Source organism: Papaver somniferum, chromosome 1, assembly GCF_003573695.1.
Source record: "Papaver somniferum cultivar HN1 chromosome 1, ASM357369v1, whole genome shotgun sequence".
Classification (NCBI taxonomy): Eukaryota; Viridiplantae; Streptophyta; class Magnoliopsida; order Ranunculales; family Papaveraceae; genus Papaver; species Papaver somniferum.
The window spans coordinates 203951124-203976323 of record NC_039358.1 but is presented as its reverse complement, the minus strand read 5'-3'; the positions used below and the strand labels follow the sequence as shown (position 1 = coordinate 203976323).

At 40.2% G+C, this 25200-nt stretch overlaps 5 non-coding genes across 5 annotated transcripts; all 5 read right to left on the bottom strand.

Moving 5' to 3' along the window:
- Positions 1 to 3024: 3024 nt before the first annotated feature.
- LOC113342215 lies at positions 3025 to 3111 on the bottom strand. Its single transcript, XR_003356514.1, has one exon. It is a non-coding gene; the product is annotated as a small nucleolar RNA Z102/R77 (small nucleolar RNA).
- A 54-nt stretch (positions 3112 to 3165) lies between these two features.
- On the bottom strand, positions 3166 to 3256 carry LOC113342203. The gene has a single exon (XR_003356508.1). It is a non-coding gene; the product is annotated as a small nucleolar RNA Z101 (small nucleolar RNA).
- Positions 3257 to 3705: 449 nt separating this feature from the next.
- LOC113342283 lies at positions 3706 to 3810 on the bottom strand. The gene has a single exon (XR_003356562.1). It is a non-coding gene; the product is annotated as a small nucleolar RNA snoR109 (small nucleolar RNA).
- Positions 3811 to 4012: 202 nt separating this feature from the next.
- On the bottom strand, positions 4013 to 4098 carry LOC113342222. The gene has a single exon (XR_003356527.1). It is a non-coding gene; the product is annotated as a small nucleolar RNA Z102/R77 (small nucleolar RNA).
- Positions 4099 to 4165: 67 nt separating this feature from the next.
- LOC113342200 lies at positions 4166 to 4255 on the bottom strand. The gene has a single exon (XR_003356507.1). It is a non-coding gene; the product is annotated as a small nucleolar RNA Z101 (small nucleolar RNA).
- Between the last annotated feature and the right edge of the window lie 20945 nt (positions 4256 to 25200).

Sequence of the window (25200 nt, the reverse complement as noted above, 5' to 3'; positions counted from 1 at the left end):
AACAATTAAACTAAACATGCAATTAAATATTTAGAATCCAGAGTTCATCAAACAAACTACCCAAAAGCAGATGAGTGACTTACTGATTTACCTTGACTAAATCAAATTACCACAAATCAGAGTTCATCAAACAAATTGTTGTTGACTGAAAGAAAAAGAAGAAGATTAATTTATTCATCTGAATAGTAAAGATGGTGGTGGTGGAGAAGAAGAGGCGGTGGTGGTGGTGGTGGTGAAGAAGAAGCAGCAACAGCTGGTGAACTGATTTCTCTAATTTTCTTCACACCGGAATCAAAAACGAAGAAACAGACGAAGTAACAGAGAAGATGAAGATCAGAAAAAGGGGAGAATTTCTTCTTCTTCTCAGAGAGAAGTACTGAGAAGAGGCGAGAAGAGGCGAGAAAAAAATTAAGGGAACTGAAACCCTAAGAATTTCTTCAGAGCTTATATACCCCCTATTAATCCAACGGCTGAGACAGATCCCTTATCCCCTAAATCTAACGGTCACAATTATTCGGGACTTCGGTCCGGTACGGGACGGTTCATGTGTTGGACCGTGTACCTGTACCCCCCAGAGCTCGGTTCCTATTTTTGGGACCGGTACTTGTACCTTGTACCTCGGTTCGGTCCAAAATCAGGTACGGTTCCATCGGTTCCGGTTCGGTCCGTCGGTCCGGCTCGGTTCCTGTGCACCCTTAGACTTGACAGAGAACACGCCCTTGCTGTCCAAGTCCCAAATTTTGTAATCATCTCCACCACCAATAAGAGGCAAATTAAACATCAATATTGCACCGTAAAATCAATTCCTTAGTCTTTGGAGGAATAACCCAAAATCCATCAACAATGAGATCACTAACCTTGGCCTTAAAATCATTAGGACCCTTTTTAGTGATGCCAAGTCTTTGCATTGAAAAATAAGCACACCAATTATTAAAAAATAAGAAAGTATTAGCACCATTACCTATAATTGAAGTATTAGGCAATACTGGATAGTCAGGTCCCAATAACCATGTGCAAAGCAATGAAATTGTTAGGACTAACACCGACGACACTGCTGCTTAACCAAAGCTTCGGACGCCGCCGAGAGACGTATTAGTGTATTACTGTTGCTACAGAAAATTTGCTACCAAAGCCACAAACTGTAGGCTCCAGAATTTGATGCTGCCAATCAGCTGTTGCGTCCAAATCACTTTTGCTTTCACAAGCTTCAGCAACCAACTTCTGAAACCAAAAGGGGGCATACATACATACATCACACAACTAAAGAGTTTGCAAACACTTATATTCCTTACATTTCAACGATACTGGCATACATTTTAAAATGCATATGCATACGGTTCTATTTCATACATTTTTAGTAAATCACATAAATTTTGTAAATCCAGTATAGTTCTAAATAATGCATACATTTTTGGATACTAAAACGGAGAATCGGGGCAAGCACCACCGTTCTCATATCATCACACTGGGAAACGTGCAATCTCTCCGGACTCCCCTGTAAGCGTCTATGACCGGGATTGGCCAACAGGGTGATCCCAAACATAGCACACGGTAATCCCTTACGGTTTCAAAACACTCACCGTGCTCAACGATGATGAATTCATAAATCTGCACAAGGCAGGGGCCATATAGATACTTAATGAGCCTGTTACTGTTTAGAAAATCTTACAATTTATTAACTAATCTTTATTACTTATGCCATTAATTAATTATCTTATTACATAGATTATAGAAAACATATATTTAAGAATTTCATACACTCATGCTATTTTGAAGTTACGTAAAATTTCTAAGTAGTCCAACGAAGACCATTCGTATAGATGGACTCAACGTTGCCAACAGATGAACAAGCATCGATCGATGAAGGAGAAATAAATAAAAATGGAGTATAAAATCCTCAACGTGGAGCAATCCAAGCAAGAACAAATGGAGCTAGGCTCGACTAAACCAAGTGACGTTGTGTCCGTGCGGACCTGTTACTATTTTTACCGACATGACGTTGCGAAGCTGCTGTGATCAACTAATGGAGAACCATTGCTGTTGTGCCACTGTTGCTGAGGTGACACACCCAAATCTCCTGATGCTACATACGTGCTTCCCAAGTACAAAGCCAACCACAACGGTGCAATGCCTGTAACAATGAACAAATTCCGGTGCCAATGATCAAAGGAAGTCCCGGAAGACGATCCAGATGATGACAAAGAGATCAACTCCTGCTATGAAGTACAAAACAGACAATCTTCAATGACAACAATGCAAGCTTCCACCGTTGCTCTGAAGACTCTGCGTGACCATAACAATACAAGTGGTCAAGACGATGATAGACTATACATGCAGTTTCAGTTCCTAGTCTGACTATGCAGTCCCTGCCCGAAGATAGCTCCGGTCCTAGTCTAACAATGCAGTCCCTGCCCGAAGATAGCTCCGGTCCTAGTCTAACAATGCAGTTCCAGTACGGTGGTTCAATCTAAGCCCACTGACGTAGCTCCAATGATTCATATCCCGTGGATGAAAAGTTGCCATCCAACCCTAAATAACAATCTCCCAAGTTGTAATTCATCTCCCCAGCTCCGATATGGATGTACAACCTCTACATCTCAGAGGAAGCTTCCAGCTCCTCAAATATACCGAAGCTGCTGACACATATCCAGTGCTGCTGCTGCACTGACACATATCCAGTGCTGCTGCTGCAAGAATGAGGCATTGTCATTGTGAACAGTCGTGCTTCGGCGTATCCGAAGATGCTGCGCGCTCCTCCAACCCGAAGCAGATGGGGCAAAGCTCACCACCAAGCAAAAAAAGGGCATATCAAAAGCATACTAAGGAGTCTCCAAAGCCTTTGTACGAGAAGCAGTTATTAGCATTACGGACCCGTTACCACTAATGCCCATATGTCAGTCAAGGAATGGTGCATTTGATTAACACATTAAGGTCTAGAAAATCTGTACACAACTAACTCAATCATAAAAGATCAAACTATGAGACAATAATCAACAAGCAGAGAGCACAGATTAGAGATATAGAGAATGATCAGATAGAGCTAATACATAAATTTGCCATCATATCAGCAATCAAACCAATAGGGAAATTAATCTAATCATCATATCATTCTCGCTTCATCAACTAGTACTCAAATCAAAAGTGAAAAATGAAAACAAATCTAGTTTCAGGCATCAGATCTCCAAGGTGTTTATCATCACTGAACAATAAGATGCAAATTACCCATTTGATAAAGTTGTTCCTCATGTGCCATGATCAATCAACATTCAAAGATTTGCAGTTGAAAACATAAGGGATTGGTTTGCAGAATTAACAAACGACCAAATTACTCTGAAGCAAGATGAAAAGAGACATGAAAGGATACTCAAATTCAGTGAGATTTACACATTATTTGTTATGCTACAGCCGTTGTAGAAAATCAAGATTAAAGATTTCTACTATCCTGAATCAAAATTCATCCATATTCCACTAATAAGAAAAACAAATCTGAATGGGGATACTTAGGTTATCTATAATCCAACACATTGGAGCACATCTCCGTAGATGAAATTTTCAAGGAGAAGACTCAAGCAGAGTGGATTTCATTTCGTTATTCGCACAAATAAAATCCTAAAAATCATCGTATTTTGATATCCAAGAAGAACTATGTGCGATAAATAGATAATACTGCTCTTAATCAATGATTTAATCAAAATTAGGGATAATAACTGTGAGAAGTTCGGTAAGCAGATTTGTCGATTAAAAAGAGATACAGAATATCTCAGCAACAACCGGCCAGTAAACTTCTTTTCCTTAGTTTAGCTACAGCCGTTATGGCAAATCAAGATTAAGGTTAGCTGGATTTTAACCCATGAACACTAATCTTGGTACAATATAGCATAAAATTAACAAGATTTCTAGATCTTTACATATAGAATCTATACACAAATTAATCAATCAGAATCTCTAAATCAATCACAGAATCTAAAAAAATCATAAACTATAAACCAGAATCAACCTGGATAGAGATGGAGAATGATCAGATAGAGCTAATACTAGATTTGCCATCATATCAGCAATCAAACCAATAGGGAAATTAATCTAATCATCATATCATTCTCTCTTCATCAACTATAAACAATCAGAAGTATTCAGATCAAAATTGAAAAATAAAAATAAATCAAGATTGAGGCATCAGATCTCCAAGGTGTTTATCATCACTAAACAGTCAGATGCAAATTACCCATTTGATAAAATTGTTCCTCATGTGCCATAATCAATCAAGATTTGTAGTTGAAAAACATAGTAATAACAACAAAAAGAAAACGAGAAATCAAAAGAAAAGCTTCTCGAATGTGCTTGATGTGTCGATGGCGGCTAGTTTCTGAGATGAGATGAACAAGAATGAGTTGTTTATATAGGGATATACGATTTAGGGTTTTGTACTGCTATCAGGGTTATTTAAGTAATAACGGCAATTATTCTGATATGAATCATCTTAGCCGTTTAATTATGTAAAGGTACGGAAACCGTCAGTTTGATTTCTTTAATGGCTAGCACTATGGTTAGCCAACTTAGCCTAAACGCGGCTTCACCAAGGACGGAGAAAAAGCAACCAAGTTGATATTTGGCCATATGGGCTGGAAACAGAATTTCCGCCAAATTAAAGGTGGGAAAAACTGAACGTCCGGCCAATTTAGTTTACACTCTCCCGCTAAGAGCTTCTCCAATGGAATGTATGTGAGGGAACAAGTCTTGATCCACGTATACAATCATATTTCAAAAAAATTATCTCCAACCCATTGATGTGGGGATGAGGTGGCAAAAAAAAAAGTTAGACATCCTCTAGATGAACCTGTAGTTTAGACATTCACTTAGAGAATATCATGTCTTCCCATCCTAGTCACATTTTTACTAATAAAAGTCAATGAGAACAATAACTGAATTTTTTTAATCAATTATATTCCTACAAATAAGTAAAGAAAGGTGAAACAATTTAATGGGTTGGGGATAAAATTTATTTATTCCTAATGATTTTTTACCTAGAGGATGTCTTAAAAGCGATGCCACGCATGAAACATCCACACTCACCATTGGAGAAGCTCTAAGTCCTATATATGATTTTCCAGCCTAGCATTTAGATTGGAAGTTCACGTCAGCCAGAATAACCTAATAAGTCCTACGGTCATTCCAATCTAGCATCTAGATGCGCTGAATAGAACGGCGAAAAATAAAATTAGGTCGCGGTGAATGGGATAACGCAATATTCTTTTACCTTCTGTTGGATGGAACAACCCAGATACCATGGATTATTCCACTCTGCGCTGAACCATATAGCGAAAAGTTATTTTTTGCTGCACGTAACCATTCAACGAAATGATCTCGTTACTAGTTCACATGCGAGATATGTCTAGAGAGAGAAATAGTGTTAAAATAGACAACGCTTTTTTTCTAATCTGCAACGCTTATTGTCTAATTTAGCAGCTAAATCTAGTCAATAGGACTTAGTCTCAGGCAAAGTTGTATAAGTGGACAATCCAAATATTTTAGATGAAGAAAAAATTTAGATAAAAAAAATCTAGGTGCTTGTATCATCAATAAATTAACCGAAAGCTCGCTAATCAAGTTCGTCTAACCCGTGAAAGAGATTCTAGAAGTTTCCAGAAGTCTTGTTACCCAAGTTGCTTGCATATCAAGTTTACCCGATTTGGGCATACATTAACTCTATAAATAAATGTATCCTAAACCCTGAGAAGGGATGGGATCATATGTTAGCTAACCTGAAAAAATAAAATTATATTATGATTATCAATAAAATCATTCCCTACTGGATTCTTCTGTGGATGTAGGCATCACTCGCCAAACCACATTAAATTCTTTGTCTTCTATATTCATCTTTTACTAGTTATCTAACTTTAATTTTGCATCATAATCACAAATCAATCGTGTTTAGTATCTAAAAGTAATTTTGGGTACAAACGTTAGCGCTGACTAAGGGGATTCGAGTGAAAGATCGTGTTATTTCCATTGAGAAAAGTCTGATACAAAACAACAAAAATGTTGCACGAGTTCCATGCAAAATAATAATTATTATGGTTCATCGGAAAACTATTGCGACACAGTTGAAGAAACCGTTACGAACCAGTTGAAGAATTGTTTCGAGGTTGAAGAGAGTGTTGTAAGGTTGAAGAAAGCCTTGTTGTTGAAGAAAGCGTTATGAGAGTTGAAGAAACCGGTGCGATATAGTTGAAGAAACCGGTGCGATATCAGTAGCAGAAGTGTTGCGAATACAATAGCAACAAAAATAGTGTTGCAGGCGATCCAAGTTGTTCGAGCCACTCCGAGCCAAGCTGGAATGCATCTGGCCAACTCTCAAGGAAAGCCTCTTCAGCCGACTCAAGCTGTTCGAGCTGCTAAGATCGTCAAACAAGCCTCCAACCAATCCAAGCCCAACCCAAACATGCAGTTCACTAACTGGTCCAACCGATCTGGTTTAGTTCGATCCAACCCGACCAGTTCATTCTTGGTCCAACCTGATTTGGACCTTTCAAATCCTATCAGGTGCCATGTCAGCAATTGTGGCCTAGTCAGCAATAAAATGTCAGCACACAAGTACAGTCACTCGTGTTATGTCAGCAAATTAAAACTACATATGTGTCAGCACAATGTTTACAATCAGCATTGCCACGTCAACATGTTGATCCAGTCATTAGTGCCACGTCGGCAACAACTCGCGTGCTTCGTGAAAATCTTGTTTCGTCAGTAACTTCTTCATTTTAAGTCACAATTGAATGATTTTTTGGCTAATTGGAATCTTCTTTCAATTCCCCACAATATGGAAGTAAGAATTCTTGTGTTTGAGAAACCTTAATGTGCACTTGGAGCAACAACATGATCGAGTTCGAGGTTCATGGATAACGACATGATCAAGTTCGAAATGAGGATTGCTTAGACCCTTCAATATTTAACCTTGCATCACATGGCAAGCACCTAAAGCCTCACCTTGCACGTGAGCAATTAAGTCTTGCTTTCGCAAATTTTGCACGCGAGTGTGAAAGACTTGCACCTTGGCAAGCATAAAGTCTCGTCTCGACCACGAGCCCAACGCCCGATGTCGGTCCAAAGACTCGTACTTAACATAAGAAACAACCAACCAGCCCGAGTAGCAAGCACTACAACCTTGTTACATTGTGAGCAAAAATCCTTTCCGCAATCGAAAGCACGCACACTACATTCCTATCAAGACTCGACTAGCTATCGAGCATCAAGTCCACCACGTGGAAAAAAATCTCTCATAGCACTTGAGCAAATTTATTGCAGGTTACGACAGTTGAGAGGCGTCTTTGTAATATCTCTATAAATGCTTGGGTCAAGTCACAACAATAATGGTCGACGCAGAAGGATGAACCCGTGTAATTTGGAGGGAAGGGAATTAAGGTACGAAAATTGGACAAAAGAATAATGTGGCAAAAAGCTGAAGCTTCTCTAATTCTTGTTTTGTTTTGTTTTCCCTTTACATTATCAATAAAGTTTTTCTTGAGTTTTTTCCCGTGTAAATTAAATATCTCAACTAATTTCGGTTTCTCCAATTTCTCACTCTACGTGATATATACATTATTCTGAATTGTATAGACAAATAAGAATGCATCAAAGAATTTTGCATATGGTAGCATTGTTCACTGATAGCATTTGCAGTTCTTGACCATGGGTGACCCACTCTAATAGGGATTTAGGTTTGCCGACCACTGAAGATCCCAAGAACTATAGTCATTGCCTATTGGGCGATATTTCAATTCTGCTTTCCTATATCACTCAATGTAGTGAATCTCGGATTTTGGTCTCGTCTCAATTTCTTGGAAGCTTTATCTCAGTGGGATTCCTGATGAAGCATCGAAATTTTTGTTTCTAAATTTTACACCTTAATATCAAGCAGTTGATGAAGACATTAGAGATTTTAGACTAAACTGAACGGTCGAAATATAATCCACAATTCACGTAAAACAAACAAAATTGATTTTTTTTAAAAGTTTTCTTATGTTTTTTTATAATGATAGTTCAATATTGCCCTTCGGTTCGCTAACTTGTGTTATCTAAATGAGTTTCTCGATTAGATCTCGTCTCAACAAGATTGAAAGATTCATTTAGGCCAAGGACCAAGACCGGGAATTTTTCGACGAGATCCCGTCTCAGTCGAGATTGGATACATTACTACCACTTAACGAGGGATGGGACTTTGCCTTTACCCAATAAATCAAACTCAAAATCTTCGGGTAATCTATCGTTACTATAAATTGTTAACTCTGACACAAAGTTTATTTACTAGTCGGTTAAAATCTTTTGCACCACAGAAATAAAAAAATTATATATGATCTACTAATTGTACTTGCCAGAGCTGATATATTATATCCATCGTCAGTCTTTTATGGAGTAAATACTAAGTGTTAAAACTTACGAGCCATAAGGAAAGAATATCATATATCTTATCTCTCATTCCTTATTCTTCTCCAAAAAGAGGCTACTGGCAACTCTTTTTCTACTCAGATCAGGTCCATTTTGGGTTACATCTAAGCACATTTCTTCATTTTTTTCTTACATTCTAAATTAGTTCCTCACTTTAGTTTAGTTGTTATTATCTTTCTACTTGTCTACACCATTATGGTGGCTTTACGGTGGTTTTTATCTCCTCTTTGAAGTTTTATTTTACGTTTTGATGACGATTTTTAATTATTAATTTAGGTTTTAAAATCAATAGGGATGCTCTCCAACAACGAACTTCATCTTTGTTGTCTCCACTGACGAAATCTTCATCTGAATCTTCATCATTAATTTATCCGGCCAAGAAACCTTTGAAACCGTTAACCATCACTGTCCATGATTTCTATGCACCACCAAATGCATCATTATTTGTCCTGACATTCCCTTCACCTGGTGGTGTCACTCAACCGTACAGGTGGTCGGAGAAGTAACTCTAACCAAGTTTAGACGCAGTGAATTCCTTCATAGATTTTTGATGGAATCACCACTCCTAGAGGTGTAACTTTAAACATGATTCGCCTCCCTCTATGGTTTCCTTCGAGATCATCAAGGATAATCTTACCTTGGAACTTTTTTTGGTTTTCCATTTGACTCTCTACCTTCAACAATTTAAACGAAGACAACAGAAAGAAGACCTTTCAAACAGACGCTTAAGGAAACCAACAAATTACTCCATTCAACAGCTCGACTCATCAGTTTGAGCCGATCTACCGGCGGTGTTATGATAGATGCTATTTTGAGAAGAGTTTCTTTTGAAGAGATCGTGAGATGAAGTTTCTTGTAGCTTCAACCAAACATCATAGATGCTATTTTGGGAGCTTTGAATCTTTCTAGCAACTCACGTGATCAAGGAACCTTAAGAAAAATCACCAATTTTGTGGTTAAGAGCGGACTCAAACCAGAAATCAAAACAACTCAATTTTTTAAGAAACTAGGGCCAAAAATTGCAAACCTAAAGAAAAGTGACGCATAGACATAATCTAACAACAAAAGTTCATCTTTATAGCTTCAAATGGCATCATAAATGACTATGAGCTTTAAATTTTACTCTTTCAACAACTTTCAAGGTATCTTAAAGATATTACTCGACCCCCCACGGTGGGTGCCAAAATGTAGTTGTAAGAAGTAATACATCCTACATCTAACATTCAATGAAGTGATTGCAAGATAAGTAAAAAGATAGACACATAAGAACACAAGGTTTACGTGGTTCGGTATGATTACCTACGCCCACGGGGGTGAAGTGATGATCATATTATGGTTACTTCCAAGTTACAACAATCTGACTCTCTCCTCAATAATGTTTCTCTCCTTTATCACTTACAAATTACTTTCCTTCCTCTCATTACAAGGGTCTATATTTATAGGCTGGACTGTTTATACAACGAGACTACATTGTTAGTCGTATTCTATCTTCTTTGATGATTCTTTCGGGTGTGTGTTATGGCTCTCTCCCGACATCTGGTTCTTAATCCCGCTTTGTTCTGATAGATGAGTTCCCCGATATCATTTGTACGCCCCGGTTATGCCTTTACCCAATGTCAATGACCTATTATAGCTAGATCAGATGTCGTAGTTCTTCCTGATATGAATATCTTATCTTCTACTTCGGGGCCCACCATGACTTTACCCTTTTGGTCCTCCCTCGTGCCTTGTCAGTGCATTTAATGCCTTGATTCCCGATCCATGTTCAGTTATGACTTCATACTTTACACGTATGTGCCCGTTTCTCGTGCGATTAGGTGATATTTCCGTTATTGGGGATGATTCCATGCTTTGCTTCACATTTCCTTCGATGGGTTGCCGCTTAGGAATTGCAAGTGATACAAACAAATGTGAAGGTTCTTTCAAGTATTCACCCTCGAATTCATCTCCAATAACGCAACAGAATAGATATTTCTTTAATTTGGTTGATGTGCTAACATCTACTTTTATCTTCTTAGTCACTAATTTTGATTAGAATTTTTTCTTCTGAGCTTATATATCTCTAGAATTATAAATGTTCCATCCATATTTTATATGGTTTAATGAAAGTTATAAAATGTATTGTCTTCCCTATCGCTTTCATTACTTTATAATGCCTCATATGCCATGCAAAAACCTCATTAAAAAGAAAAACAAAGAAAAAAAGATTGGGAGAAACGAAAAATTACATTGTTATTGATTTTGATCCTTTCTTACCGATTATTTTTATAAAGTCGGAAATTTTTACTCTCCGCCTGCATAAGCACCAGAAATTCACAACACACTCTCAACGTAACTTCAATACTGCAGAGTGTTCTGAGATGTGATAGATCTCGGTAACTTCAGACATGTGGTGCACTGAGTCTTTCATAACAAACACTACAAGGAAATCTAGATATTGCTACACCATATATTGCCACACCTTCAATATAGGTGTTGCAAAAGCAAATTTATAGTCACAGTACTTTTTAACTGCAGCTAAATGCTATAATTAACTGCTGCAAAATGAAACTTTTGCTACACAACTGTAGCAACAATATGAAAAGAGTGTAACAAAAAAGTATAATCTCTTGCTGCAGCAATAAAGATTGGGTGCAACAATAGAGGTTATCGCGACACTGATAAGGGTTTATTCCATAATCATTGGATGCTGCAATATATTAAGTTTCTTTTAGTAGAAATAAGTACCACGGTGATCATTATCCGATGATCTGTCTTTAAATAAGACTTTACCATTCTTGAATTCACATTGTAATGTAATGTTGCACAACTTTAGTTTTTCAACTGGGAGTTGGGAGATGAAATTTTTTGTCCAGGACTCTCTCACTTTGTGATCCTTCATAACCCATACTTCAATATTACAAGGACCAATAAAAACTACACAAAGGCACTCTTGTAAAACACATAGTTTCATTCTCTCGCAGTAGATTAGATCATAGACGTGTGGAGCAACGGAACTTCCTTGAAATTACCGCCTCTGATATCGAAGGAATAAACTGATATAGATTCTGGATCACTGGAATAAGGGCATGGATTTGCTATCTAGTAAAGAGCCCCATTGACAAACACATTACTGTCAGAATGCATCTTATAAGTAACGATGAGATGAATAAACTTGAAAAAACTTGAACCCGATCGTAATGAATAAACTTGAAATTCATAACCATGAAAAACCGTCTATGATTACTGATGTTTTATAACCGTAGACATTTATAGCTTTAACAATCTTATAATCATCAGTATCGCAGTTATAAACAAGCCCATATGTGACTCTGGAATATCTTGAAGTATAAAGCCTTGGTCCTCCATATTTGAGTTTCGAATCAACTTGATCTATTTCCTTGAACTCTTTCATAGTTGGGTTCCAAAGGCAAAGATTAATATCCTCTCCATCCTTACGACTACTCATCAAAATCAACCCATTACAAGAACCATGAGTGTTTCGATAAATTTGGATACTTGAGCAATTGTTGCTTTAATGGAATATCCATTACATTCATGGGCTCAAAGCAGTCATCTTCATATGTTGTTAGTTGTGACGATTTTCTTTTAAGCATACAAAATTCACGATAATTTCTAATTGAAAAAAAAGTTAAACTACTTGCAATGATATTTTTAAGATGCATGTTAACAAAATTAGGGTCTCCGAACAACTTACTGCACCAATGTTTGCATACACACCTGAATCGCGATAACCTCAAGAGGATCTCCACAATGATATCATCTGGGAGGAGGCTTGACGTAATTTCTTATTTTCCTCCATCTACTACTACTGGTACTGGTGTTTGCAGTGATGTTTCCCACTTTGTCGTAGTTTCTTCATACTTCCAACTGTGATACGAGATTGTACAGCGAAAGAGTTCAACTAAATCTGGTTTTGTTTTGGACTTATTTTTTACCCCTTAAGGGTGTTTGTGCAAGACCCACCAACACTGAGGGTATTTACAGTTAAACCTTTTGTTTGAGGGTAAAAACTGATTCTGCTGTTTTTGATAAATTTGGGTGTGTTGATGAGAAACGAATTCAAACCCTAAACAGATGCACTGCACAGAAGTACTTTTATATTCGAGAGATCAATCTGTAAGACTCTGGCCCAAACCAAGAAATGGTCGTTCCAGATTCAATTTGGTCACAAAGTGAAGAAGAAGGATTGATCATAGGGAGGGAAGCGAAGAAGGTGTTTGAGATGAAGGTGTGGCTGTTTTGTGACTTATATCAGAATACAGTTTCTGGATACTTGTGTTGTTGTCGAAATAGGTTGAAAACCTATTTATACAAGTCATTTGAGCGCAACCCTGATCTCCTAGGAAGTGGAAGAAGTTAAGTAATGGAGTATTGGGGCCGTGTAAGAAGTGGTGGTCATTACGTGGTCACGTATTCGTCCACTACTCTCATCGTTGTCAACCGTCCATCCTTTCCTGACACGTTCTTGTAATGAGTGTTTTGCACGTCGCACGCTGTAAACCGCCAGACCAATACTACATTAAGTATCCCCCAGTTTGTGACATGTTCGATGTCTCAAGTGAGTGGGACTTGCCGTAAAGAATAGAATATGACGTTATTGGGTTAAACAACTAAGTTATTTATGGAGCCAATGTTCATAAAATATCTCATGTGTTCTATGCATGTAAAACATCGCTTTTAATCAAGCAGCTCAAGACAATCGATGTGCATGAAGCATCATTGTTTTAGAGCTTGATTAAATAAGTCGCGGATTGAGCGTCTTAAAAAGGTGGCATGTCCAACCACCTTTGGGAGATCATTTGAGGGCCGTATGGACGAGCCATCTCTTGGTCGATCGCTCCCTGTGAAAGAGATGTGGTCGATGATCATTGAGGTACCTCATTGATCACTTAACACTTGATCCAAGCCGTCCGACCAAGCTAGCGAATTCGGACGGACGAGATGGTTTGCGGCATATGTTTGTCGCCGTTGATTCAAATTAGGGATTGGAAACCATGTGGCCAACCCTAGTTTGGCTAATCAAACGTGAGTATTGGATGCTAATAAGAGCAGGTCGATCGTCCATGTGTGAAGACGGGACGTTGGCGTGCATATTAACATCTCCTAGGCCATTTAAAATCAGATCTAGGCCACTCGATTCAGCCGACGAAGATGAATGGTCATGATCGATTTGCGACACAAGTTCACTGCCGCAAACGTGAATTAGGGTTTAGAATAGCCACGGCTACTCTAGTTCAATCGAGCGACTCGATGCATCATTGACTTCCCACGGGTAAGTCGATCGAGCAGGAATACTGTTGGGCCGGTGGTGAACTCATGTGCACCTCCTTGATTGTCCAAAATGCGATCTAAGTCGTCCAACTAGGATGGCTAAGTTGGATGGTTGCAATCGATTTAAGACGCTAATACATTACCGCGACCCAAATTAGGGTTTTGAAAACATCGTGTTTGCCCTAGTTTGGGCAAACGATTTGTGGCTCTACGAAATTGATGTGGATAGGCCGATCGAGCAAGGGGAAAGTTGAGCCGCCAGTGTGCATGCTGGCACTTCCTTAATCATCCGTGGGAAGATCCAAGCCGTCCAACTAGGCTGGCGAAGTTGGATGGTCGTGATGCTTCTGAGACCGTTTTGTACGGTCTAACTCGTTCGTGCTTTCCTTCAACAGCGTGACCACTCCTATTTGGGGTTGGCGTTTGACAGTGCTAGAATGTGTTAAACAAAGTCCGACCGGTTGGGGCACTAGTGGGCCCGCTGGCGGTCAATGTGGTTATTACCTAGTCCCGTCGGGATTGGTCTAGGTTTGCCGAAACACGCGGCCAAATTGAACAACTGTGATCGTTTCTGAGACTGATATTAACAATCTAGATTTTTCTTAAGGAATTTAAGCGTGATCGAGATATCTTTAATTAAAAGTGCGTTTATACGAACATCTCTTTGTCAGACAGTGATGTAGCTTGTGTGGGTATTTTCATGCATATCTCAACACTGGCACTTCGAGAGATTCATGCTACTCTGCTGAGAGTGAACACTTAATCGTCATTTCATGTCAATGGTGAGAGTTCGGATAAGAACATAGCACGGAAAAATACTAGGCAAATCATGCATTAATTAATAATGCTGGTATAAATAGAAATCACAAAATATTTGGGATTGCTACTACGCGCACCATTCTGAGTGAATTTCATATATATTGAATCGCTCAATGAGCGAGTAGGGTTTTTTTTTTGCACTCGTCACTTTTAAAAATGACTTTACCCCTTGCAGGGTGATAGGAATTAAATACAGGTTTTACAATTTTTTCCTTGAACTAAAACCCACCATTAACATTAAGTCCCCTGCTTAGCACGTAATGATAATGTTGTTGCGGGGTAAGCACTAGACAGTGACGAATAAAGATAAAACTTATGAGACAAAGTTAGATGTTACCAGGAGAGATGGGTCAGCCTGTCCTTGCAACATGTCACGTTCAAGAGGCGTCCAAGTGAACGTTCCCCTAGCATGATGTCGGTTGGCCCCAGGTAGATTAGGCATACGGTTGGTTGGGATCTCAAACTATTCATGTCGATGTCATAATCCTCGACTCTTATGTGAACGAGCCCTATCAGGAAGAATATCCTTAAAAGGATGTTGAAGCAATTTATGAAAAGATGTTGAAGCAGCTCCCAAAGAGAACGTTGACGTAGCTTCCGAAAAGCGTGTTGAAGCGGCTCTGTAGGATGTTGAAGCGGCTTCGAGAGAGGACGTTGAAGCAGCTCCTGGAGAGGATGTTGAAGCATCTCCTGGAGAGGACTCTAGTGAAGGCGCCCTTGGCCCTGACGTTGATGACACTTCTTTGAAGTCTTTGTTTCATGCGGCTGGAGCCAGGGCTTGATCAAATAATAATCCCTCATTCATGATGCTCTTATCACTGGGTACTGCGCCACCGTCTCAATGTTGAAGCAGGCTGCTTTTAGGGATATCTTCAAGGACTTCGTTCCAAGCGACATCTTTTGAACCGTATTCTAAATCTTGAATGGTTGTATGGAATGGGATGCGATGAGCAGTCCCCGGTTACACTTCAGATTCGATGACGTGTCTGGATATGTGAAAATATCTTGTACTTGTACTTTTGGAGTCTTTGATGCACGTGTATGTCTTCATGTTAAGAAATTTATGCGGCTCGTAAAGCTTCAGCAGTGATGATGCTGATATTAGAAATAAACCAGTTGAGGGACGTGAAGGCATCCTGTGCTGACAGTCCCCAGGTGTAATTATCCTGAGCTTATTTTCTCTTGAAAGACGTATTTCCACGGTATTTGCTGCTAAAGTGGTTGACGAATTGATAAAGACGGAAATCTTTTGGATTCGACATTTTTTGATCAATGGGAGAGAGTCGCTCTTGATAGATCTGTATTGTATCCAAACTTTTGGCAGCCCATGTACCCCTCCCATAGGAAATTGGAAATCTTGAAACACCGAATCTGACTTTGACGACGATGTGGTTGTTGATACGAAGCTTTATACAGGCCTTGGGTAGGCGTCACCGAGTTCAATGGAATGCATGATTCGGTCGGTCTGGCTTGCTGATGCATTGAAGCGGATTCGGTCTCTGAAGGGAGCGCTGAAGGGGCTCAGGTGAGAGCGCTGAAGCGACTTCTTCTGGAAAGAGCGTGCGTTAAAGCGGCTTCTTTTGGAGAGAGCGTTGAAGCGACTTCTCCTTCAGTTTGATTTTCCCTTGCAAATTACATGCTTCTTGATTGACCGTCTCTCTTGTGTTGAAGAAGTCCTTGACTGACGGTGAAGGAATTTCATGCTGAGTCTCAGTCCCCAAGCGTGAGTTACATGGCTCTCTGTCCGTAGTGGTTGTTGCTATGGTGAAGCTCTGGAGAGCAACAACGATTCTTAGCAGCAGCTATGATCAGAAGAGACTTTCAGGGAGAGGCATGGTAGATAATTGCACGAACTTGGCAGTCTTCATATTATGGTAGAGATCGTCTCGTTATTAGAGGGAGAAGGAACCGATAGCTTCCTTGATGTTTCTTTATGGAATGGAGAAGAGGGAGACAGTCCCTTGCCCACGAGTATCTTTCAACTTGATAGATGCCATCATGCTGGGTCTCTGAAGAAATTATTTGGGATAGAATTGGAGTTGAACCCAATGTTTATGAGGATCATACGAGTTGTTGATCATGAGGGCGTCTTTGCGTCTACGTCGCGTTTCATAGACGTCCAGGCGTATCGCTGGTTTTTGACAATACGTTTGCTCTCTTAAGTATGTCCTCATCTTTGGACATCCTGGAATCATAATGATAATGTGCTTGTGTTTCTCTAAATTCAACATCTTTGAGATGGATAGTGTTGAGCAGTCCCCAGCCACACTCCTTTGCTTTTATCATCTTTGGATCGCGTCTTTGAGGAGTATGGAAGTTCCCTCACGCGGATGACTTAACTAACAGGTTGTGCAAATATGAATAAGCTCTTGACATGGAGATTTCGTATGTACCTCTTAAGTCCCGGGTGCAACCTCCTTCGGTAATGCAACTACTTCTTCTATGGGAGACGAAATTTTGAAAGCGTCTCTCACCGATTTTGTTGCCGTCAAGCCAGATATGGTATATCTCGGACGTTGTTTTATCATTGTGATAGTCGTGCATGTGGTACTGAGGTTGGAGTTGGCGGCTTTGGACGCGCAGGATATTGTATCTCGGTGGTTAATTTTTCTCTTGCTGCTTCAGTGAAGTTGCTTACAGAAGGCTGAAGGTTGTATTGCTTGTTGGTGAGATGTATGCTTACACGAATATCATGAGTCTCTTCATTCCTGGAAGGCCTAGTTCTTTCTAGTAGGGAAGGTGCTGTTGTAGACGAGCGTTTAATAGCTTCACGAAGTTCAGAGGATGTCTGAAATTGTAGATTCTCCAGCATAGCATGATAGATGGGTACCATCCTATTAATGCATAGTTCCACCAATCGTTGTTCAATCATATTTGGATCGTGACAATACAATGCCTGGGTTTTGAACATCTTGACATAATCATTTGGATGCTCATTGTTTCGTTGGAACATCCTCCCCAAATCTGAAAAGGTGATTTGCTCGGATACGGAGAAATACTTCTTGTAGAAAGAGGTTACCATCTCACACCAGTTGGATACGCTGTTTGGTGCAATGTTGTTGTAACAGGTGTGCGCTCTTCCAGTAAGTGACTTTGAGAACTCTTTCAAGCGGTGTACATGATTGTATTCGTTCTCTCCTAATGACTCCAGAAAATGAGAGGTGTGTTCACGATCATTACCAGTTCCGTCATAAAAGGAAAATTGAGGAGAGGAGTATCCTCTCGGAAGAGGAACTCTTTGCAAAACTGGAGGATAAGGAGGCTGATGCTGGTGCAGGTCTACCGGATTTTCCTCTCCTCGATGCTAGAGAAGTCGTTCTAGATCTTTACGCGTGATGAAATTGGATGGCTGATTCATTTCCCTTGAGCGCTTAGGAGTAGCACGAATCTCTTCATCTATGAATTCACACCCTGTTGAAGTGCTTGCGCCAAAAGTGTTGAAAGTACTCCTTATTGGTTCTATGGACTGACACGGCTCTTGTGGTAGTCGATCCATTAGCGTCTTGAGGAAAGTGAGGACCTCTTTCTAAGTTGTAGCCATGTCCATCTGAGCCTTAGAGAGAACTTCCCGTCTTTCCATTAAATCAACAATGGTGATAGGGGGTTGGCCTCCTCTGGATCCTCCAGTATCTCATCCTGATGGGGAAGTGGCAGTAGTTCTGTCTTTGGTGATCGGAGGTGTCACATCTAAGGGAGTGTCTCGTTGTTGTCCGGGTTGACATAATAGGCGAACCCTTTATGATGATTTGAAGATGGGTCAAGCCTCCTTTGTTGTTGTAGATGTACGAATTCTCAGAATTACGCCATGTTCTAGATCTACACGTTTTGTTGATGAAGTGGTAGCGGATATTCCTGACTTTAAGTTGGTAACAGTGGTGGAATAGAGATAGACTTTTTATTTTGTGATCTCTGCAGGTGTCTCCTTAGGACTCCAATGGTGTTGAGATTTGTTGTCGACTATCTCCATACTGGAATAACAGCTACGCGAATCTTCACTTTGTCTTTTTGGGTGTGGACCCTTCGAGGCATTTCTGCCTTGCTCCATACAACACTTGTGGTGTTTGCAGAAAAGGCGATTGCTCCATCCGGATCTCCAGAGAAGCCGTTGCGTTCTTCTATGCAGTAGTCACGTCTTCATGTGTCCCCACGTGGTTTTCTGGTCCTTTCATCTGGAGATTTACTGGTGCTCAGCTATCCAAGGCATTTATAGTAGTATTGCTTGAAAAAGCATTTTTATGAAGCTTCTTAGCGAATGGAACACCGGAATTGAAATTGGTTGTTGAACCTAAATTGAATTCAACGATTGAATTGGATCTAAGATCCACCCTTTTGAAATTGAGAAAACTGGAATGAACATTGAAATATTGATTTTGCAACCGAGAGATCAATCTCCCACTGTGGTCGCCAATTGTTTGAGGGTAAAAACTGATTCTGTTGTTTTGGTAAATTTGGGTGTGTTGATGAGAAACGAATTCAAACCCTAAACAAATGTACTGCATGGGAGTACTTTTAGATTCGAGAGATCAATTTGTAAAACTCTGGCCTAAACCAAGAAATGGTCGTTCCATATTCAATTCGGTCACAAAGTGAAGGAGAAGGGTTGATCTTAGGGAGGGAAGCGAAGAAGGTGTTTGAGATCAAAATGTTGAATTATGAAGGTGTGGATGTTTTATGACTTGTATCAGAATATGGTTTCTGGTTACTTGTGTTGATAACACTTGTGTTTTTTTCGAAATAGGTTGAAAACCTATTTATACAAGTCATTTGAGCGCAACTCTAATCTCATAGGAAGTGGAAGAAGTTAAGTAATGGAGTAGTGGGGCCGTGTAAGAAGTGGTGATCATCACGTGGTCACGTCTTCTTCCGCTAATCTCATCGTTGTCAATCGTACATCCTTTCCTGACACGTTCTTGTAATGAGAGCGTCGCGCGCCGCACGCTCTAAACCGCCAGACCAATATCCCTGTAAGTATCCCCCAGTTTGTGACATGTTCGATGTCTCAAGTGAGTGGGTCAAGTCGTGGGACTTGCCGCAAAGAATAGCATACGGTGCTATTAGGTTATAAAACTAAGTTATTTATGGAGTCGCTATTCATAAAATAATGCATGTCTTCAATGCATGTAAAGCATCGCTTTAAGCAAGCAGCTCAAGACAATCGATGTGCATGAAACATCGTTGTTTTAGAGCTTGATTAAATAAGTCGCGGATTGAGCGTCTTAAAAAGGTGGCATGTCCGACCACCTTTGGGAGATCGTTTGAGGTCCATATGGACGATCCATTGATGAGTGCCAAATAATGTATATATTTATCCCTTTTTGTTGGCATTTAACTCATCTTTTGTGCATTAATTCTACATTTTATCTCATATTCTGTATTTTCATTGTTTTCAAGAATAAATATTTTTCTTACTTAATTGTATATTTTTAGGTAATAAATAAAGTCTGGATGAATTGCGGAGCGGAATAGAGCAGAAAAGTAGTGAAAAGCCGGGAAGAAATTACGCAAGGAAGCCGCAAAGAATGGAGCGCACGTCCAAAAAGCTAGGAATGGGCTCAAAAAGGAAGAATTGTTCTTAAAGAAGATATGGGCTTGGCATACCCAAAGCCCAAAACCCTTACCCAAACCCATTTTCTATATCCATACGCCTCCATCTTCAGCCGTCGGATTGGATCCATCTCATCATCCAATGGTCGCTTCATCGTCGTTCATCGAAATCGGAAGCTCATGTCTAACACTACAGCACCTAACTCCATCTAGCACCGTTGGTTTTTTTGTATCACTTCATCCGACGGTCGCTCCTCGCTTACCTCCGCATCGCCGTCAGATCTACCTACCATCTTCACATCCTACGGCCCAGATCGCATAACATCTTCACTCGCTGCAACTGCTCAACACCCTAACATCCGAGCCATATACCCCTACCAAACACCCCCTTCTCCTTCTTCCATCGACCTCTCCCCCTCCATGCCTGTTGCAGACCACCACCATCTTCTCCACCTGCTCTGCCTTCGCAACCACCACCTCACCTGCCTCAACTACCCAAACCAACCACACCCATCCTTCTCCCATCAATCCCCTACCCCTCTACCTATCTAATTCACTAATTTCTCTTCTCATCTTTCTCTGAAAACCTAGAAGAAAAATTGATGAATTAGGTTGAGTTAGTAGAGTAATTGGAGCGTGAGAAAGCAGCAGTAGAGTCAGAAGAAGATTGGGTTAGCATGCATGCGATCAATTCCAACGAATTATGTGAGTTTCACCAAACCCTAGTTCTACTGTTTTGGGGGAAAATTGGGGGAAAACCCTAAATGTGTAATTGGGTATAAATTGATGTCTCTAGTGATGTTAAGGGGAGGATCTCTGGACTAGCCAGAAGAGAATTAAAAAAATTTTATTTCACAATTTCAATTTCAGTTATTCATTACAGTTGACAGTTGAATGTGTATGTTGTTTGATTTATCTTGAATGTTGAGAATGTTGTTTCAATTAGCATATGTGATGAATGTTGATGCTGTTAACATGTTTTTCATGAGCTAAGTTACTGCAGCTAAGGCTCAGATGAAGCCTTAGTGCATTTTTGGATGATGAATTGCTAGGTTAGAGCCTTAATGCTTGTTTTTCTTGAGCAATGGGAAGAGATTAGTGCTCACTAATGCCTGTGATTGATTGTACTTTCAAAAGACAGTCAATACTAAGGGCATATCAGTGAGCAAACTGATTTTCTTCCCATTCCATTGTATGCTTAGGGTCTTAATTTCAACCTAGAACTACATTGTTTGGCTAGGACATCAAGGTGGATTCTAAGCCATTAGCTTAGCCACAATTCCTTTCTTCAGTCACTTACAATTCCATCTCTGCTTTTATTCACTGCTCAGTTACTTTCCTTTACTGTTTTGCTTAGTTCTTGCATTTTGAAGCCTATTGTGCACTGAAATCAGTGCACAATCTCACCCCTGCCCTTGGCTTACAGCCTTGGTTCCTTACTGTTTTTATTACATGTCATTTGCTTGCTTGGTTAACTGTTTTCCCATCTTTCCCATCTTCCATATTGTTTGCTTCCCTCATTGACAGCTTAGGTTAAACTTTTAAGCACTCCTACTCCCTGTGGACTGATCCCTTTCTTATCCCTATATTATAAAGCTTGACCTTGTATACTTGCAAGTTTTGTGTGCAACCCCATTTCCACACCAAGTTTTTGGCGCCGCTGCCGGGGAGTGGTGTTGTGTGTTGAATTTCTTCTCCTTGCTGTCTTTCATCTACCATTGCATCTCTGTCAAGATCATTGCAGAGTTGTCTAAGTTGCTGCAGAGCTGTGTTGCTGAGTTGCTGCAGAGCTGTGTTGCTAGGCCACCTGAGCTGCTGCTGCTGCTGAAACCTGAGCTGCTGCTGTTGCTGCTGATGCTGCTGTTGCTGCTGCCAAGCCTGCTACCAAGCCAAAGCAACTGGGCTGCTACCTGCTGCTGCTGGGCTCTGCCTTCTACTGGTGGGCTTGTACTTCTCTGAACTGGGCTTCACCACTTCAACTGAGCTGGGCTCTGCTGCTGGGCTCTGTTCCAACCGTTGCTGCTGGGCTTGAGCGTGAGATGCTTAGGACGATCCTAAAGCCCAACTGGGCTGTGCAACTAAAGGGAACAAAAGCCTAACTGGGCTTCCCTCCTTAACCAAGTAAGCCTAAACCATGAGTAACCCACTTGGGCCCCATTAAATATTCAATTTGGGTATGTAATAATTAATTTATTTTTAATTTGGGCTTGTAATAATTATTTTTATTTTTATTTTCTTTTTCTTTTATTTTCTTTTATTTTTCTTTTATGGGCTTGTAATTATTATTATTGTTTTTATTTTCTTTTATGAGTTGTGCTAATTTATGCTAGGTTTAGTTCAAAAACTTTTCCAAAAGCCCAATTTTGAACCAAAAACAAAATCCCTTGTTAGTCCAACACCCATTCAAAACCAAATCTTCGTAACCCTTGTGGGCCAAATTGTTTCCGATTGCTCTGTCTGACCAACATGTTAGTTAAGGTACCTACTAGGACATGATTGTGACCTACAGAGACCAAACAAACAGACTTGTTAGAATTAACCCAGACGAACCTATCGAAATTCTAAGTTCTGAGGGAGGCAGTCCAGATCAACCAGAAACAATGGGAGAACCCCGTACCCTCAAGGATTATATGTACCCAACTAGAGCCAGTCAACCTTCTTGTATTGTGCTACCCGAGGCTAATGGCCATTATGAGCTGAAATCAAGCACAATACAGATGCTTCCAATTTTTAGAGGTGTTGAGAATGAAAACCCGTACCACCACGTGAGAGAATTCGAGGAAATTTGTGGAACTCTGCGTTTCACTCAAATGTCCGACGAAACCCTAAAGTTAAGGCTCTTTCCTTTCTCCCTGAAAGATAAAGCAAAGGCCTGGCTTTATGCTTTACAGCCTCAATCCATCATGACATGGGATGACCTCATAAAGGAATTTTTCAAAAAGTTTTTCCCGAATCACAAGACTGCGACAATTCGTCAAAGTCTGAATAGCTTTGTGCAATTAGAAGGTGAGACCTTAGCTAGATACTTGGAGAGATTCAATGAATTATTGCTCCAATGTCCCCATCATGGTTTTGAAAAATGGAGACTTGTGCAAATTTTGTATGAAGGTCTAGATGTGTCCACCCGAACAACGGTTGAGTCGATGTGTAATGGTGTATTCGTAGACAAAACTGCTGATGCGTCTTAGGACTTCTTGATTGAAGTAGCTGAAAAGACGCAACAGTGGGAATCCATCCGTGAACCCAGAAAGACTACATCCGAAGCAAAGGCTTTTAGGATTGAAGCGGATTTCGAGGGAAGAGCAAACATGGCATCAATAGTTAGGAGATTAGAAGAGTTAGAACTACATAAAAATTCAAAACCTTCCACCACTACTCTCCGAGAACATGTCGCTTCGTCTGTTTGTGCCGCTTGTAACGATCCCAACCATCAATTCCAAAATTGTCCCGATTTGCTTGCAGTCCAGGAATCTAGGCTTGAACAGGCACATGCCATGTTTCAAAAACAAGAACATAATCCCTATTCGCAGACCTACAATCCAGGATGGAGAAACCACCCTAACTTTTCATGGTCAAAAGGACCCACTCAGGGAGGACCATCTCAACCCAATCAGAGCTATCAAAACAATCAGGGATATCAGAACAATCAAGGTTATCAACACCCGAGAAACCCTCAACAACAATCAAACTCTCAACAACAATCATATCCTCAACACAATACCGACAAGAGATTATCCACCCTAGAGGAAATGTTCCAGAGTTTGATGCAAAGTCAGAAAAATCTAGATCAAAAGATGGATCAAATGTGTGAGAGAGAAAAGGGTAAACTTTCGAGCCAACCCCAACAAAATCCAAAGAGGATATTTCAAACAGGCACAACATCCTGCACTGAAACCTCACCCGATCAAGTCCATGCCATTACCACCCTCCGAAGTGGTAAAGTCATCGAGAACAACGTGGGCGAACCTAATGAATCTGATACAAATTCCACGCTGTCTCCACAACCCCAGAAAACCAAAGAACCTGAGCAAGTTGGAAAGCCTGACAATTCTACTGCTGTGAATGTCCCTTTGCCAACTCATTCTCCTGTTGCCCCATTTCCTCAAAGATTGATCTATCAACAGAAAAGTACCCATTACAATGAGATGTTAGATCTGTTCAAGAGAGTCAACATCAACATTCCTTTTCTTGAAGCAATCAAGCAAATCCCTGCTTATGCCAAATTCCTCAAAGACTTGTGTACTCAAAAGCGCAAGCTCAATGTGCAAAAACGTGCTTTCTTAGTTGAGAAGGTGAGTTCCATCATTTTGAACAAAACTCCACCCAAGTTTAGGGATCCAGGATGTCCAACAATTTCTTGCACTATTGGAGAACACACGGTCAATAAAGCGTTATTAGACCTAGGTGCAAGTGTTAACCTACTGCCATATTCTGTTTATGAGCAGTTAGGTCTTGGGGAGTTGAAACCAACATCTATCACTCTACAGCTGGCAGACCGATCTGTCAAGATTCCTCGTGGAGTGGTCGAAGACGTTTTGATCAAGGTTGACAAATTCTATTTTCCCGTAGACTTCATTGTCTTAGACACTCAACCTGTACAAAACCCAGACTGTCACATTCCTGTCATCTTAGGACGTCCTTTCTTGGCTACGTCCAACGCGATCATTAATTGTCGTAATGGAGTGTTGAAACTGTCTTTTGGTAACATGACGGTAGAATTGAATGTGTTCGATATTAGTCAACAACCTGTGAATCTTGATGATGATGATGTGCATGAAGTCAATATGATTGAAGGATTAATGCAAGATTCGTTGACTAACATTCTATCCGTCGACCCCTTTCAAGCATGTATGGAGAACTTTAACCCAGATTCCTATGATGATGCATACTGTAGTGACGTCCTATCTCTGCTCGAATCTGTACCTCAAATGGACATCACTGAAAGGAAATATGAAGTGGAACCACCCTTACTCTCTGATTCCAAGCTTATTCCATCCATTGTTGAGCCACCCAAGCTTGAATTGAAAACATTGCCTAGTACGTTGAAGTACGCATTCCTAGGTTCTTCTGATACTTTACCCGTCATTATTTCATCATGTTTAGACACGGAACAGGAAAGTAAGC